Source organism: Arachis hypogaea, chromosome 14, assembly GCF_003086295.3.
Source record: "Arachis hypogaea cultivar Tifrunner chromosome 14, arahy.Tifrunner.gnm2.J5K5, whole genome shotgun sequence".
NCBI lineage: Eukaryota > Viridiplantae > Streptophyta > Magnoliopsida > Fabales > Fabaceae > Arachis > Arachis hypogaea.
The window spans coordinates 10358520-10375322 of NC_092049.1; positions in this window are offsets into that span (position 1 = coordinate 10358520).

A 16803-nucleotide genomic window follows, 5' to 3' on the forward strand; every position below is an offset into this window, starting at 1 on the left:
AAAAACCTTTTCTCCAGGATACCCAAAAAAAAACTTTTGTCCAGTATTTCAATTTCAATTAAGAACTAAATTTGGAACAACTGTTTGTTTGAACCTAAACCTTTTTCACCTTTTAATTTATATATATGGTTGTGTTTGTGTCTTTGAGGTATATTTTGGAGAAAATAGTTGATTTTGTATTTTCTTAAACACCATGATGCACTTAAGAATTTGCCGAGGTAAATTTATCTTTTATAATAAGTTCCAACGTTTTTAGAATTAACCTCAACTTTTTTAAAATTTAAGAAAAAATTGAATTCAACCCACCGAATTGTTAATTTTGAAAATAGTCTCAGTAATTTTTGTTTGTCCTTTTATATTCTCCAGAGTCACCAATAATCTTCATTTTTAGGAATTTCACCTCTCAGCAAATCATATTAAAATTTTTTAGCCAATTTTTTTCTTCTCTATCATAACACATTTTTTCTCACTTAAAATTATTTTTTGTTTCATTTATTTGGCCATTTAAATTTAATTTTTAGCTAAATATGTTAATTTATTTATTTATAATTTTGATTTATTTTTTCATGAAATATCCATTTCTTTAGAATAATAATCAAAGATCATCACTAAATTAAAATATATGAATTATATTAGGATGACTATTTGAGGATAATTATTATCTAATATTGAATAATTTTATTGGATGTATTTATAATATAATAAATTTTATATTTATTAGCAATAAAAGAGTAATTCTCTTTCTAAATCGAACAAAAAAAAAAAAGAAGAAAAAGATATTTCATATTTTAGCTTATATATTGTACTATATTTTTGCTACACTAGAAAACAAAAGACTAAAATAACAATAATGTGTTGAAGGATGGGTTTGCTTGGTGTATTGGAGATTTGAACCAGAATTTTTGGTTTTCTAGCTGGAGGAGAGAAGGACGGTTATCTAATGAGATGGATTATGTCCACATTTCTGATTCGAATCTCCGGATACAGGATATTTGGTCGGTTGGTAGGTGGCATTTGGATACTCTTTATTCTCCTTTATCTCAAAATCTGAAAGATAATATTCTCTCTTACAATCCAGATGAACAAGCAGGTCCGGAAGTGGGTTGGTATTGGAGTGGGTCTGCTGCCAAAGTCTATGACTCACGCAATAGTTACTTGTGGTTGTGTAAGCAGCTGTTTGGTTGGGAGGAGAGGGAGAATTGGCTTTGGCTTTGGCGTCAGCTTGTTCCGGAAAAGCATAAGTTTTTGGCTTGGTTGTGTCTTAAGGAGGCTCTTCCTACTGCAAGTTTTCGCTTTAGAAGAGGGATGTCGTCATCGGATAGGTGTCCAAGATGTCTTTCTAGCCAGGAATCGGTTATACATTGTATTCGGGATTGTCCAAAAGCTCAGCTTGTCTGGCAAAGGTTGGATATTCCTTGTCATCCTTTAGATTTGAAGAACTGGTTCTTGTATCATAGCAGAGAGCACCCGTTCAAGTTCTTTTCGGGACTTTGGTGGATATGGCGAGCAAGGAATAACGACATCTTTAATCCCCACGAAACTTGGCCTCCGGAAAAAGTCATTTGTCTGGCATTAACTTCAGAAAAGGAGCTTAGAAATATTTTTGAATTACAACGTATGTCCCTTCCCTCTACTCTAAATGGTTTTTGGAATCCCCCATCCATTGGTACTTTTAAGATTAATTGTGATGCTAGTTATTTTGGTTCGGGTGATAGTGTTGGTTTTGCTTGTGTTATTAGAGATTGTAATGGGAGCTGGCAAAGGGGGTGTTTAGGAATGATTGAGAGTAATAGTATTCTTCAAGGAGAATTGTTTGCTATTTGGAGAGGATATCTCTTAGCTTGGGATGTGGATCAACGAGATGTTATTTGTGAGACAGATTGTGTGGAAGCATTTAATCTTGTTACTCAAGATGGTTTTGGGTTTATTGATCCACTGGTGCTCAAAATAAGAGATATCATGCATTGGAATTGGCGTGTTGACTTTCGTTTGATTATGAGAGATGCAAACACGGTGGCAGATACTATGGCAAAGATGGCGATGAAGTTACAACTTTCGCATGTGGAGCTTCTTTCACCTTGGGAGGAGTTTAAGAGTAGTCTTAAACGGGACTGTCCCTCTATTTAAGCAGTTCCTTGTTTTGTTTCTTTTGTTTTTCTTTGTTTAATTTATTTCAGTCACCAAACAAAAATAACAATAATGTAAATACAAATTAGACATGGAATAGGCTGAACCCAAGCCATAGATGATTGCATTTTTTATGAAAAGATAAAAGAAGAGATATGTTAAACGATATATTTATTTTCTCTAAAAAATACAAACACTCGGTAGCGTTTGTTTGCAGAGATTGGAACTGAGACTGAGATAGAGACTCAATATTATGTTTGTTGAGTTAGAGATTCATACTTAAATTTCTGTTTTCGTCTTTAAATTTTTAGTATTTCAGTATCTCCAAAAAGTAGGGACACTGGAGACAGAAAATTTTAAAGACAGGACAGAAATTTTAATTATAATTTGTACGTAAATTACCCCATTCTAATTCAATAATTTTAACATTAACCCTAATGTAAATCAGGGCTTCATCTTCTTCACTGCAGCCTCTGAAGCACCATTTCAAGAACGGCCATCTCGTCGCCGCTGGCCTAGCCACCGCTAGGTAAGTGATTTGCCGCTTTCAAGTTCATCTTCGTAGCCCCCTTCTTCTCATCTCGTCGTTTTCTCCTTCACAGGATAATCGAAGAAAGAAGCTGCCGCCTCTCGCCGGTTGCTGTCGACGTCAACCACTAACTCGTCATCCTAGATGCTCTGACCTAGGTTAGTTCTATACAAATGTTGTTTAATTTACTGATTCCTTTCATTTTTTCGGTCGTGTCCTAATCTGTGTATTTGTTCGTGACCTAATAATAGGACTTTTCTCTTCTTCTGATGTTCAATTTGATCTGTGAATTTAACTATTACTGTTGTGTAATGCTTAAATCAAATTTGTTCGTGTTTGAAAGGTGTATTTATACTCAGAACCTGTTAAGCTTTTGTTTTATTTGGCTACTTAGTTTTGGAAAAATTAAAATTTGAAATGAGACAAGTTACTATTTTGCTTGATTTGTCGTTATTTTGTTAATGGTGTGAAGTAGTAGCACTGAAGTTGAAGAAATTCTTTACTTTGTGTTGTAATGTAGTTTAGATTTTGTTCCTTTGTTGAAAAAATAGAGCAGACTGTCTGATTTATATAATGTTAAAGGTATTGTAATATAGTTCAGGTTTTTAGTTGCTTGATTTATGTCAATTTACCTGCTTTTTCATGTTGCTCTTAACAGTATTGTGTAAAAAAGTCTAGTGCTGAAAGCTTGAAATTGAGTTTAAGGCCCTCTCTGATGTAACTTCTGAAATCCTATGGATGAAAAATTTATTAGCTTAGTTGTAGTTTAAGAGTTGTGGCACTCCTGTAATATATTGTGACAATGCCAAGGCTATTCCACTATAGCTAATAAAATTTTATATAAAGCACTTTATTTGAAATTAGGTTGCACTTTGTTAGGGGAACGTGTTAATCAGTATCAGTTTTGCAAATTGTGTATATTTCAAGAGTTGATTAAGTTGTTGTTATCTTTACTAAACCCCTCTCTTATCAAATGAAGTAGACTTTTTATTTTAGCTTAAAGGGTAAAAACTAAGAGAGTCTTGAGTCTATTGAATCTTTAAAATTAATGATTATTAAGTTAATTTGAATTATTTAATTTGCACAACTCTAATTAACTTTTCTCTTTTTAGTTGCTTGACTTGTTAAGACCTTGTTAGTTAGTATAACTCCAACTAATTTTTCAGAATCTAATTTGTTAATTTATTGGGGCCTTGCTAATTAGTATAACTAACTAAATTTTACACTCCTTACTTGGTCAACTGGTCACAACGAGACTTTGCAGTTTAGATCAATGAATTCTAATAGCCTTTTCACGTTTTATTCGTTAACTTCTTAGGATGAATAATCTCAACCACATTAACAAAGTTTGTATGATAATCATGGATGATTCGAAGTAATAACTCTTGACACAACTCTTTCAATCTCAACCACAACAGCTTTTGGAAGACTTTGATTTGCTTAAAGTAACTGAAAAATTGACTTTTAGTTTATGAAATGAGAGAGAAAAATCGATATTATCACTTCTACTGTGTTTCTATTGTATTTTCTGTTTTGATTTCCAATTGAAACTAAAATAAAATTGAGATGTAAATTGAGTTACATGTCTTTTGATTCCAGTTTTTTATTCTTCTTTTTGGTTCTAAGAAGATATAGCAGATTTTACATGAAGAAATGTTAGATTAAGTTGAATGTTTATGTGTTTTTTAATGTAATGACTTTGATAGGAATAAATGGAGCGGTCGAAAATTATCAAGCAATACGTGTGTTTTTATGAAGAGATGAGATCCAAGTATGAAGGATTCTATATCTGAGTATCATAACTTTCTATAGATTATAGGATTGCTTGGGAGCATTAGATGGAATTTGTATAGAGGTGACAGTTTCTGAGTTTGAAAAGGCAAGATATCGAACAAGAAAGGGTAAAATCTGCACCAATGTCTTAGGAGTTCGTAACTGGGAGACGAGATTTGTTTATGTACTCAATGGATGGGAGGGATCAGCATATGATTCATGGATACTTCGAGATGCAATAACTTGTTGTAATAGTCTTAAGATACCCCACGGTAATTATGCCATCTTTGGACTTAAGCCTATAAATATAGCTTGAGTTCACAATAGTTAAGCTTACGTTGTTTGCATTACTTGTCTATAGGTAATTACTATTTAGTTGATGCTGGTTACACAAATGGTCCGGGGTTTCTAGCACCATATAGAGGTACTCGATATCATGTTAGAGAGTGGGCCCAAGGAGCACGTGTACCTCGCAATTACTAAGAATATTTTAATAGGGTTCATTCTTCTGCCAGGAATATTATTGAGCGATGCTTTGGTTTGCTGAAGAAGAGATGATCAATCTTAAGAAGTCTTAGCTTTTACCCTCTAAAGACACAAACTCAAATAATTATTGCTTGTTATTTGCTGCAAAACTTTATTCGAAAGAGTATGGATATGGATCCGGAGGAGCAAGGTAGCATATTAGAGGAATTTTTGCCCGATGGAGATGAAGCACATGACGAAATGATTGATGTGGCTGAAAACACGAATGAGTGGACACACTGGCGTGCCAACATAACAACTGAGATGTATGAAGAGTGGCGAATAAATCGTATGAAATAGTAATAGCTTAATTTTTAGCAGAGTAATGAACATTGTAATCGATTAAGACGTGTTATAATAGCTGCATTTTAATTTGTAAGACTTGTTGTGAAGGAAAACATTGTAATAGTAACTTTTTATTTGTAATAGCAACTAATTGTCTGTGGCTTACTGAAAAATATTTGTATTTGTTCATGTTAATTTATTTGTGGTTTGTGGTTTACTTGTGGTTATTTATGTTAATTTTTGCTTTTAGGGTGAAAATGTTTGTGGTTTGTGATTTATTTTTAATTTTGTGTTACTTTTTGGTTATATATGTTATTTTTGTTGTTTAGGATTTAGTTATGTTAATTACAATAGTTACACTTGTATTTATTTATGGTTAATTATGTTAATTTTGTTAGGTGAAAATGGACAACAAACGCATGTAAAGTGATGAAGAGGCTAATGCTTTCGTTGGTTTCATGGAGGAGTTTGTGGTAGATGGTCAGAGGGCTGACTATGATCAATTTAAACCCGGAACATTTGAGAAACTAGCTCTGAAGATGTTGGAGGCCTTCCTCCCTGGGTGTACCCTAACTGCGAAACACTGCAAGAATAAGCATAAGCGGTTGAAGGAGAAGTATCAGCACGCCGCTGACATGCTTGGAAAAAAAGTGATAATAACAACATAATTATGATGAATAGTTCTCAAGTCATCTTCTTTGTTTTTTTATATAGTAATTATCATAAATAAATTTATAAAATATTGATCAGCTCAAGATACTTGAAGGTGGAATAGCAGCAAACTCTTTCCAAGTATACTGATTCTTAGCTTTTCTAAAAAGCACCTACAAGTTAACCAACATTAAACGAAACAAACAAACAACTAAGAACCAATTATTATCATTTTTTTTTTAAAGTAAGAGCTCAACACTAAAGTGGAGCATTGTAGCCAGTTACAAGAACAAACAAGCTAAACAACTCCTATGTCATCTCCGACATAGCCATCGACAACATGAGTTATTTACAATACCATTCCTTAGCACATGAGAATGATTGCTCTACACAGTCACCAACCCCTGTTGTCTTACTCTGAAATATGGCATCGTTCCTGCGTAACCAGATAATCCATATAACTGAAAAGAACCCAATTAGCCAATTTTTGCGCCTCTCTTTTCTCATTGGCACGGATCTCCAACTTTCAAAATGCTCCTTCAACGTACTAGGAACAATCCATGTCTGTCCAAACGCCGATATCCAAGCACACCACACCTGCCAAGAGAACTCACATGTAATAAATAAATGTTGTATATTTTCAACATCCTTCTTGCATAGCACGCACATCACATCATTCTGTTGTAAGAGACCCAGTCTACTCAGTCTGTCTTTTGTGTTGACCCGGCCTACCAAAGTAAACCACGCAAACAGCTCCACCCGAGGCGGAACTAGGCCTTTCCATACCTCCTTGGTGAACTTGAACTGCAGAAACTCCTCATCCAAAGTCTCTTCCTGCAAAACTTGAACAAATGAATTAGTTGAATAAACACATTCCTTATCAAATTTCCACACCACTCTGTCTTGTATGTCCGCTATCAGTCTAACAGATTGCAAGACATTAAGCAGTTGGTTCAGTGTATCAGTCTCCCATTGTCTCAATTCTCTTCTCCACTGTAAGTGCCACACCCACTCTATCCCATCCCAAAACCCACAATCCCCAATTACCGATCTTCTTTGGTTTGAAATCAAGAATAGTCTCGGAAAGGAGTCTTTAAGCTTTCCCGTTTGTAACCAAGTATCCTCCCAAAATCTGGTGGATCTTCCATCACCTACTTCCATGGCCAGCCCATCAATCATCTTCTGCTTTACATGTTGCTCCCTTATTTGCACTTGACATATGTCTTTCCACGGTCCCCCCTCTTTGGTAATGTCTGGGTTGACAACAAGTGATTTGGGTTCAAGCTATTGTATGAGCACACAACCTTCTTCCATAAAGGACATTCCTCCTTAGAGAACTGCCACCACCATTTAAACAGTAGAGCCGAATTACGGACCACCGCATCACCCACCCCCAAACCTCCTAGCTTCTTCGGTGCCTGTACCAACTCCCACTTCACAAGGGCCATGCCAGGTCGACCATCATCCTTCCCCTAAAAGAACCTCCTCTGCAAGGATATAATTCTTCGAGCAACCGCATTGGGCATCTTGTACAGACTCAGGTAGTAAACAGGCAGGCTATTGATTATCGACTTAATAAGCACCAACTTACCAGCCTTACTAAGTATCTTTGCTTTCCACAAGCTGAGCTTCTCTTCCACCTTTTCTATAACCGGTTTCCAAGTTCTAACCAGTCGCGGATTTGCTCCTAGACTAATGCCAAGGTATCGAACCGGTAGAGCTGCCTCTTGACAACCTAGTAGCTGGCACATCCGATTAACCCAGTCCTGGCTGCAATTAACTGGTATCAAGTGAGACTTCTCAAAGTTAATGCTCAACCCAGACATCATTTCAAAGCACCTCAAAAGCCTCTTATAGTTCCTCAGTGTCTCCTCCTCCGGTGGACAGAATAATATAGTGTCATCTGCGAATTGTAAGTGTGATAACTCTATATTATCCCTACCGACTAAGAGTGGAGATATCCGACCATTTCTAACTGCCTCCCCAATCATCCTGTTGAGTACATCCACCACCAGAACAAACAAGAACGGCGATAATGGGTCGCCTTGATGTAATCCCCTTTCCATTTTGAACGGTTTCGATGGTGAACCATTAACCATAATAGAGATAGAGGCCGAAGTAACACACTCCCTAACCCATGCCCTCCATTTCCTACCAAAGCCCATCTTTTCCAGCATAGTGTCAACAAAACACCATTTGACTCTGTCATAGGCTTTTTGGAAGTCCAGTTTGATGATCGCTGATTTCTTCTTCTTCTGTTTCAACCATTGCACGGTTTCACATGCAATTAGCGCTCCATCGTGTATCTTTCTCCCCTTCACAAAGGCACTCTGTGATTCTCCGACTAAGCTTGGCATAACCCTCCTCATCCTTCGTGTCAGCAATTTAGAGATAACCTTATATACACAGCCCACTATACTGATAGGTCTGAGATCTTTTATCTCCTTAGCACCAACGAACTTCGGGGCCAACGCTACCCATGTGACATTGGCATCTGCTGGTAGTCGTGCTGTCTCAAAGAACTCCATCACAGCTACAGTGAACTCCGTTCCTATCTCGTTCCAGCACTTTTTAATAAAATTCATATTGTAGCCGTCATTCCCTGGAGCCTTAGAAGATTCACAGTCCCATACTGCCTCCTTCACTTCCTCTACTGATGGTGACGCCTCTAAGGTTTCTGCTTCCTCCCTCTCCAACCGATTCACTAAACCGTCCCTAAAGCTCACCCTTGGGGATGCTTCCTGATGGTATAGGCATTTGTAGAACTCCCGGACAGCCACCTTGATTCTTGCTTGATCCTCACTAACCTCCCATTAATCACCAACGAATCAATCCTGTTATTCCGTCTTCTCGCCGATGCAATATTATGGAAGTACCTTGTGTTCCGATCCATCTCAGTAGCATGCCGAGACCTTGACATCTGCTTCCAGTTCATCTCCTGCCTCATATACCATTTTTCGTAGCAACTCACTAGTGCCCTCCTCCTTGCCTCTACTGTGGCGTCATACCTTCCACTGCTCACCATATCATCTACCTTCCTTATTTCTTCCTCAAACTTGGTGATCCTTTCATCCATATTCTCAAAGTGCTGCTTATGCCATCTACTTAGAGGTTCTGTTAGTGCTTTCATCTTCTGTAGGAATTGTACATCACCTAGTTCCCTCCATTCTTCCTTTACCATATTCAAGAATCCTACATGCGTGAACCATGAGTCCAATGTATGGAACGGTCTTGGACCATCAGATCTTCTGCTATCTTCCATAACCAACGGGCAATGATCTGATAAACTTCTCGGGCCACTCCTTAGGCGCGTCTCCGGGTACATGTCCAGCCACTCCACGGAGACTAGACTTCTATCAATACGACTGCATGACTACCCTCTAAACCATGTGTACTTTCGATCATTCAGAGCCAAATCAACCAGTTCCATATCATTCACCCATGTCCTGAAATCTGTCGCAGACGCTGGTAAAGTAGTCGCTCCTTTCCTTTCTTCCAAGTGCAAAATTTCATTAAAGTCCCCATAAAACAGAGCGGTACCTGACACAATCCTGCAATATAGCTCAATTCTTCCCACACGGCGATCTTCTCGGCTCTATCATGTGGTCCATACACTAAGCAAATAGCACAGTGAAAGTTCTCTTTTACCACAACTCCTTCAATGCACATCCATCTATCCCCTTTATAGCAATTATATAGTTTAAATGCCCCTTCATCCCACATGAGTAGCAATCCCCCAGACATCCCAGTAGAACTTACAGACTCCCAACATGTTCCGTTGCTTCCCCAGATTTGAACCACATCAAATTTAGTTACTAGTTCTTTTTTTGTTTCTATCAGACCTAACATATCCAACCTAAACTTGTTTTTGAAAGACTTTAGCATACTAATTTTTGCATCACCTCCCAACCCCCGTATATTCCAAGCACTAAAAATCATGCAACCAAATTATTACACACCTGTTTCCGATTTTTTGGCCGGCTTCTTCGAGCTTTTTCTTTTTGCTTAGCCTGCCGACGTTTCATAGCGATAGCTTCATTCTGCTCTTACAAAATAGCCATGATATCCTCCTCATCACTGTACTGAGCTTCTGACTCCACGGCTAGTTTCCAAACCTCTTTGTCTCGGCTATCTCCTCTTCCCAACTCGGCCTATGTTCCCCGTGGTCTGTTTCCTTGCCATCATCCACTTGATCCCCCCTCACTGGCCTATATTCAGCACCATTCTCCCTTTCTGCCTCCTGACCTTCGCCACTATCAGCCAATCCAGCCGGTGCAATCTCCCCCTCCTCTAACCCAGCGCGGTCTCGAAATTGCCTCCTGCCCTCCACTCGCGTGTTGCACCTCCTTGTCATATAGTCAGAACTAGTCTGTCTCAAAGCTTCGGCAATTTGCAGCCTCTTCGAGTCATCTGGTGCTAAGTAGGTCCTGTTCACATGTTCCTGTTCGTCAATCCCACCATCCACTCCGGCGGTCAGGTCCTCCGCGCGCCCACCAGCCACAGCCTCCGGTGCACCCTCTTCGCGTCCATCCCCATCAACAACGCTACCTCGCACACCATTCCATGCATATTTCCAGTGATCGGACTCAGCAGGCGTAGTCACTTGTTTCCTTGCTTGCCGGTTCGTCTCGGCGGGCCTGTTTACGTTGTTATGTTCATCAAGCCCGCCAACCACTGCGGCTGTCAAGTCCTCCGCCAGCCCACCAGCCACCGCCTCCGGTGCGCCATCCTCGCATCCACACCCTTCATCGCCTCTGCTTCGTGAACCAACCCCTGCCTCGTTCCAGCAACCGAACTCAGCCGGCGTCACTTGCTTCGTTCCTTGCTGGTTCGTCTTGGCAGACGTCCCCCTCTCCTGCACATCAAGGCACGCATGAACCTGCTCCCCATCATGTCTCGCCTCATCAGCTCGTTGCCCCTTTGGAAGCGCCGCGTTCAACAGGCCCTGATTCAGGGTCGCTAGTCCCTGCCGGGTCATGGAGGAGGCCGGGTTAGGGCCAACCCGGTTAGGGAATCCATCTGAAGGCCTATTGCAGCAGGCCCAGTCCGCGTCCCAGCATGTGGATTGCATCTTTAGCTTGTTAGACCTTACCTTTGCTAGCCCACTTCCACACCTTGACCCAACATGAAGATTGCAACCAAATCATTCTTCATAAATATAAGAGGCCGTTTCCTCTGAATCAGCAACCGTATTTATTGCATAGGATCCCTGGGAATCTTCTCTGTCCATTAATTTCGTATAACTGCCTTTTTTGTCCAGCGAATTTGAAATTCTGAAATTCCATTCATTCAAATCTATGCTTGAAATTACCATCCTAACCTCATCTTGTTCTTTGTTCCTATTATCCTCCGTCATCACCACCGCCGCCGGATCCCAGGCTACCACCCTCTGTTCAACTTCAGGATTCGATATTCCACTAGGCCCTACTTGTTGTGTGTTTTCTATGTTTATCATATGCCAGTCCCCTACCTCCGCTATGCTTTGTCCAAAACATTCCTCCCTATAAACCTCTCCGCCCACTTCTCTTACCATGACGTCGAATCCACTTGCCCCTATTGTAACATGGATCCATTCGTTGATCATATCGAACACACACGTATCAATTAGGACTTTACCCACACTAAATGAGTTGCACGCTTCCGTTAGCTTGTCGCATTCCACCACTTCGCCCCATAACTCTCCTATTCTGCAAAATGTATTTTTCGACCATGCGTGTAGAGGAACTCCATAACACTCCAACCACACTCTTCTGGACTCACTTTTCTCAGTCTCATCCCATCTCCAGATCATATGAAACAATTTAATAGTTCATTCATTCTGAAGGTGTAAGCTTCTTCAGCCCTAATCACCGTGTCGAACGTAATCATAGCTTTATATGGCCCCAACTCCCTTACCTGAGTTACCCCTGGATAGTCCCTATGGATCTTTTGCTTCAGTGACTGAAGATCAATTGCCGATTTTGTATTGCCGACAATGCTTCTTTGTATCCATACGACGTTCTCACTTGCTATCTGTACTTCTAAACTCTTATTCCATCCATTACTTCGTTGATCTTTGACTGGTTTACCTGATTGCTGCTTAGCCACTCTTTCTTCACCTACTCCCCCGCTCTTTGTTTGTGATTGACTTCCTCCAGCATTATGCCTGGTCACCACCTCGACTGCTTTACCTTTCGTATTTTGTATCCCAGCTCCTCTTCTATATTTGGCTTCACCAACGAACAATCTTTTCCTTCTCAACACCATGCCATTCATCTCTGCAACAGCCTTCAAAGCCCCTCCCTTTGTAGTGTATCGTATAAAAGAGAATAGATATATCTGGCCATTTTTATTCTTACGCGACAGGTATATGTCGATGATTCTACCTGTCCATTTGAACAAATTGAAAAGTTCTTTTTTGATATATCCTCCGACAAATTGTCGACGAAAATTGAGAAAGAATCAAGCTCTAATCGGTGATACTCTTCTTTGTTCCAAACCCAAGGATCTTTACCGTGTTTACCCTGTGTATTTGTCCCTCCCCTTGTGTTTCCCCACCTCACACTCTCTCGACCCTTCTCTCTCATTTGTAAAAATCCACCTCGCTCATCCTTATTATCATAAATTCTAACTTTGATATTTCACTTGACTGATGCGCCATATTCCGCATCACCATCACCACTACGATCTTTTTTCCATTCTTTTTTCTTCTCTCATATTCTTTGAAAAGAAAGTTCTACCATTCGTTTATCTCAACCAATTATTATCATTAATATAAGGTTTTGAAACAAAAATTAAGATTGTTTCAAGAAATAACTAAACTAAATAAATATAACAAGAAACCTCACCTCGACATTCTCTAAGATGTTTACTATATCATAGATCCGTCGTCTTTCAACACCTGAAAATTTTGCCCCCAGAAAAAAATTTAAAAATCGAAAAACAATAATTAGAAATTATAGGTATCGAAGGGTCATAAAATACCTAATCAAAAAGCTGCATCGTCGAGGGTTAAGGTTGCATTATGAGAAAAATCAAACTGGATTTGGGGGTTATGGTTGTATTTTAAAATTAAGGGCATTTTTGTAATTTTAAGATTTTTAGTCTCTACTTTTATTTTAAACCAAACAAGATACATAATTTAGTTTTGTATACTTCTACACCAAACACAATACTGATATTTATTTCTGTCTCTGTCTCTCGGTCTCTATCTCTGAATCTCAGTCTCTCAACCTCTGTCTTGCAAATAAATGCTACCTCAGGCCCTTAATGTGGTATTTTAACACAAGAGTAAAGTATTATTTTTGTCTTCAACGTTTGTAGTAAGTCCTAAAATTGTCCCTAACGTTTTAAAATTGGCTCAATGTTGTCCTGCCGTTTGGAATCTGTTAACAGAATTGACGGCGAGACAAAATTGAGACGATTTTGAAACATTAGGGACTTAAATAGGACAAAAACGTTAGAAACAAAAATGATACATAGAAATAAATTTTAATTTTATCTTTTAATAATATCAATTTTTACTGTACATAGTTATTTAATTATTTTTTAATCACATCCAAGTAAATTACTTAATTACATTGCTTTCATTCTAAATAAATTTATTTTTTTTTATAATTTTATTCTTAAAGATTTTTAGTCATCATGATGTTTGTAGAATGACTAATACATAAACTTGCGGAAAAGAAAAAAATGATACATATACATAAAGTATAAATTGTACCATTTATCTCTAATGTATCGAAATTCTTTAATGTCTAATTTAGTTAGACTTTATTTTTAATTTTATCCTTCAATAATATCAAATTTGTACGGTAGATAATTATTTAATTATTTTTTTAAATTTTATTTTAAATTACATTATTTTTTCTAAGTGAATTTATTTTTTATTAAGAGCAAAATAAAAAAATAAATTAAGTAATTATTTGTCATAAAAAATTAAAATTATTAAAGAAAAGAGTAAAATTTATTAAAAATTAAAATTATTGAAATTATTGAAGAAAAGTTATTTTAACTTTTTAATAAATTTTAATCTTTTTTCAATAATTTTAATTTTTTTTGCGACAAATAATTATTTAATTTATTTTTTAATTTTGCTCTTAATAAAAAATAAATTCACTTAGAAAAAATAATATGATTAAAAATAAAATTAAAAAATAATTGAATAATTATTTATCATAAAAATTTGATATTATTGAAGAATAAAATTAAAAATAAAATTTAACTAAATTAAACATTAAGGTCGCGTTTGTTTACAGAGACAGGACATTGGGACAGGGACACAGAGACACAAAATTGTGTTTGACAGAGGGGACATGGACAGAGACAATGTGTTCAGAGACAATGAATTAATGTATTTTGTGTCCATCCTGACAGGAATGACACAGAGACACTAACAAAGGATACAACTTATTTTTTTATTTTTTCTTTCACTATTCTTGTTAAGTTTTTGTAATTATATTTTTTATTATTATATTTTTGCGTCTCAAATTTTTGAATGAACAAAAATGAGAATAAATTAAATTTTCATAATTTATTATAGTTTATCACCAAACAGAATATAAGAACACAAAATTTTGTGTCTATATCCTTTATGTCTTGTCTTGTCCTATTCTCAAAAACAAATGCAACCTAAAGAATTTCGAAATTTTAGAAACAAAAGGTACAATTTATACTTTATTGTATATGTATCATTTTTTTCTTTTTCGCTAGTTTATGTACTAGTTATTCTACAAACATTTCATTATGAGTAAAAATCTCTAAGAGTAAAATTATAAAAAATAAATTTATTTAGAATGAAAATAATGTGATTATGTGTAATTTACTTAGATGTGATTAAAAAATAATTGAATAACTATGTACCGTAAAAAATGATATTATTAGAGGATAAAATTAAAATTTAATTTCATATATTGTTTTTGTTCCATTGTTTTCGTTCTATTTAAGTTCCTAACATTTTAAAATCATCTCAATTTTGTCATGCCGTCAATTATGTTAACAGATTTTTAACGGCAGTACAATATTAAGTCAATTTTAAAATGTTAGGGACTTAAATAGAACGATTTAAACGTTAGGGACAACTTTAAAACTACAAAAACAATACTTTACCCTTAATACAATAAGGGAAACAATTTTTTTATTTTCTTCAAGAATGCATGATTAATAGATGGAGATCAAAGTAGTTGGAGATGAAAATTATTGGGACTATATATCGAGTTTGTACTTATCTTTTTTATTTGTTAATGCATAATAAAGTCTATGTACAACCCTTTTATTCTTTTAAATTAGTATATAAACCTAAATCACTCACACACATATGTGTATATGTATTTTTGGATTTTAAGCCATGATTTATATATCTGGTGAAATATTCTGTTTATGTTTGAAAATTCATTGTATTCTTTATTTTTATGGATTTTTTTAAAGTTTTTCTGATAATATAAATTATTCCATGCGATTATAAAGGTTAATTTTTTCATATAAAAATTAGATGGATGTTACACTGAGTTATGGACGTTAGGAGGATTATACATTGTTATGACGACGGTATTTTTTAAATTGACGACAAAAAATAAGATAGTTTGATTTATGTGGGGCAAAAATATTCGATTTTTTGCGTAAGAAAATCGGACCTACCGATTTTATGTATGTAACTTTCTTTTAATTTTGATAGAATGCTGATCGAATGGTCCGATTTGAATTCTTTAAAAAATTTGAAATGATAAAAAGATGTTTGGACCGTCCGATTTCTTTGGTTATATATATCTTAGTTTAGCCGAACTTTTTACTTCTTCTTCATCTTTCAATTTTTAGATCTTCTGAAATTCATCCTCTCTTATTTTTTTCTCCATTGTTTTAAAAGAAATAATACCAAAGTTGAGAGTGTTCAATGTGAGTATATTATCATGGATGATAGAGTTATGTTAAAAGTATATATATTATCATAGACAGATTTTATTTCAAATATCTAAAGGAGTGAAATTTATATGTAAGAATTCATTAGATATTATTATTCTATTCACACGGTTATTTGAAGAGCTAAAATGTTTGATTTGTGAGAAGATTGATTCTCAAATATCTAGGAGAATGTCGTGTATTTTGTACAGATACCCTATATTTGTGTTTGGTGGGTTCGTTCAATTTCAAACCAAATATGTAACCAATAAAGTGAGCATGCAAAAAATATTTTCAATGTATATTGAAATTCGGTCCCAAATATCATTCATCGAACTGTATATTGAGTTTGAGCAATCTGAAGCGGACCGAGATATTGAATTGAAAGATTATAACAGTAATAACGAGAGGAGTTTGAAAGTAACTATGAGGTCGTTGATTTAGGTGTAGACGAAGATCAAGTTGGCGGTACTATGGAGGTAGATGTGGTGGATGTGGCAAATGCACTAGCAAACTAGCATCTGTTTGAGGAGCCGACTTCTATGCGATTGTTGGATTTGGAGGCCATGCATGCACCAGAATTTTTTCAATATATAAATACAGATATGTAGTTTAAATATTTGTATGATAGATTAATATTGTAAATCGATTACAGTACATGACCAACATATGTGATTTGTAGAATATAATTTATTAAATATCATTGAATAACTTATTTATTTAGTTAAAATATAGGATAATTATCTGTTTATATATATTTAGTAATTATTTATGTATATTTTTTAATTTAGTAAATAATATTTGATTATTTATTTATATTTATATTTGGATAATGACAAATATTGAATTATAATCTATGATTTATGCATAAACCTTAACTTTTGTGACAAATATTTAAAAGTTATTTATTTAGCTAAAATATAGCATATAATTACCTGTTTGATATTTATTTATTAAAATTATTATTAGATACATTAAAACTATATTTTTTAATGTTTAAAACCTATTTATTTTATAATAATAATTATTTATTATTTTCT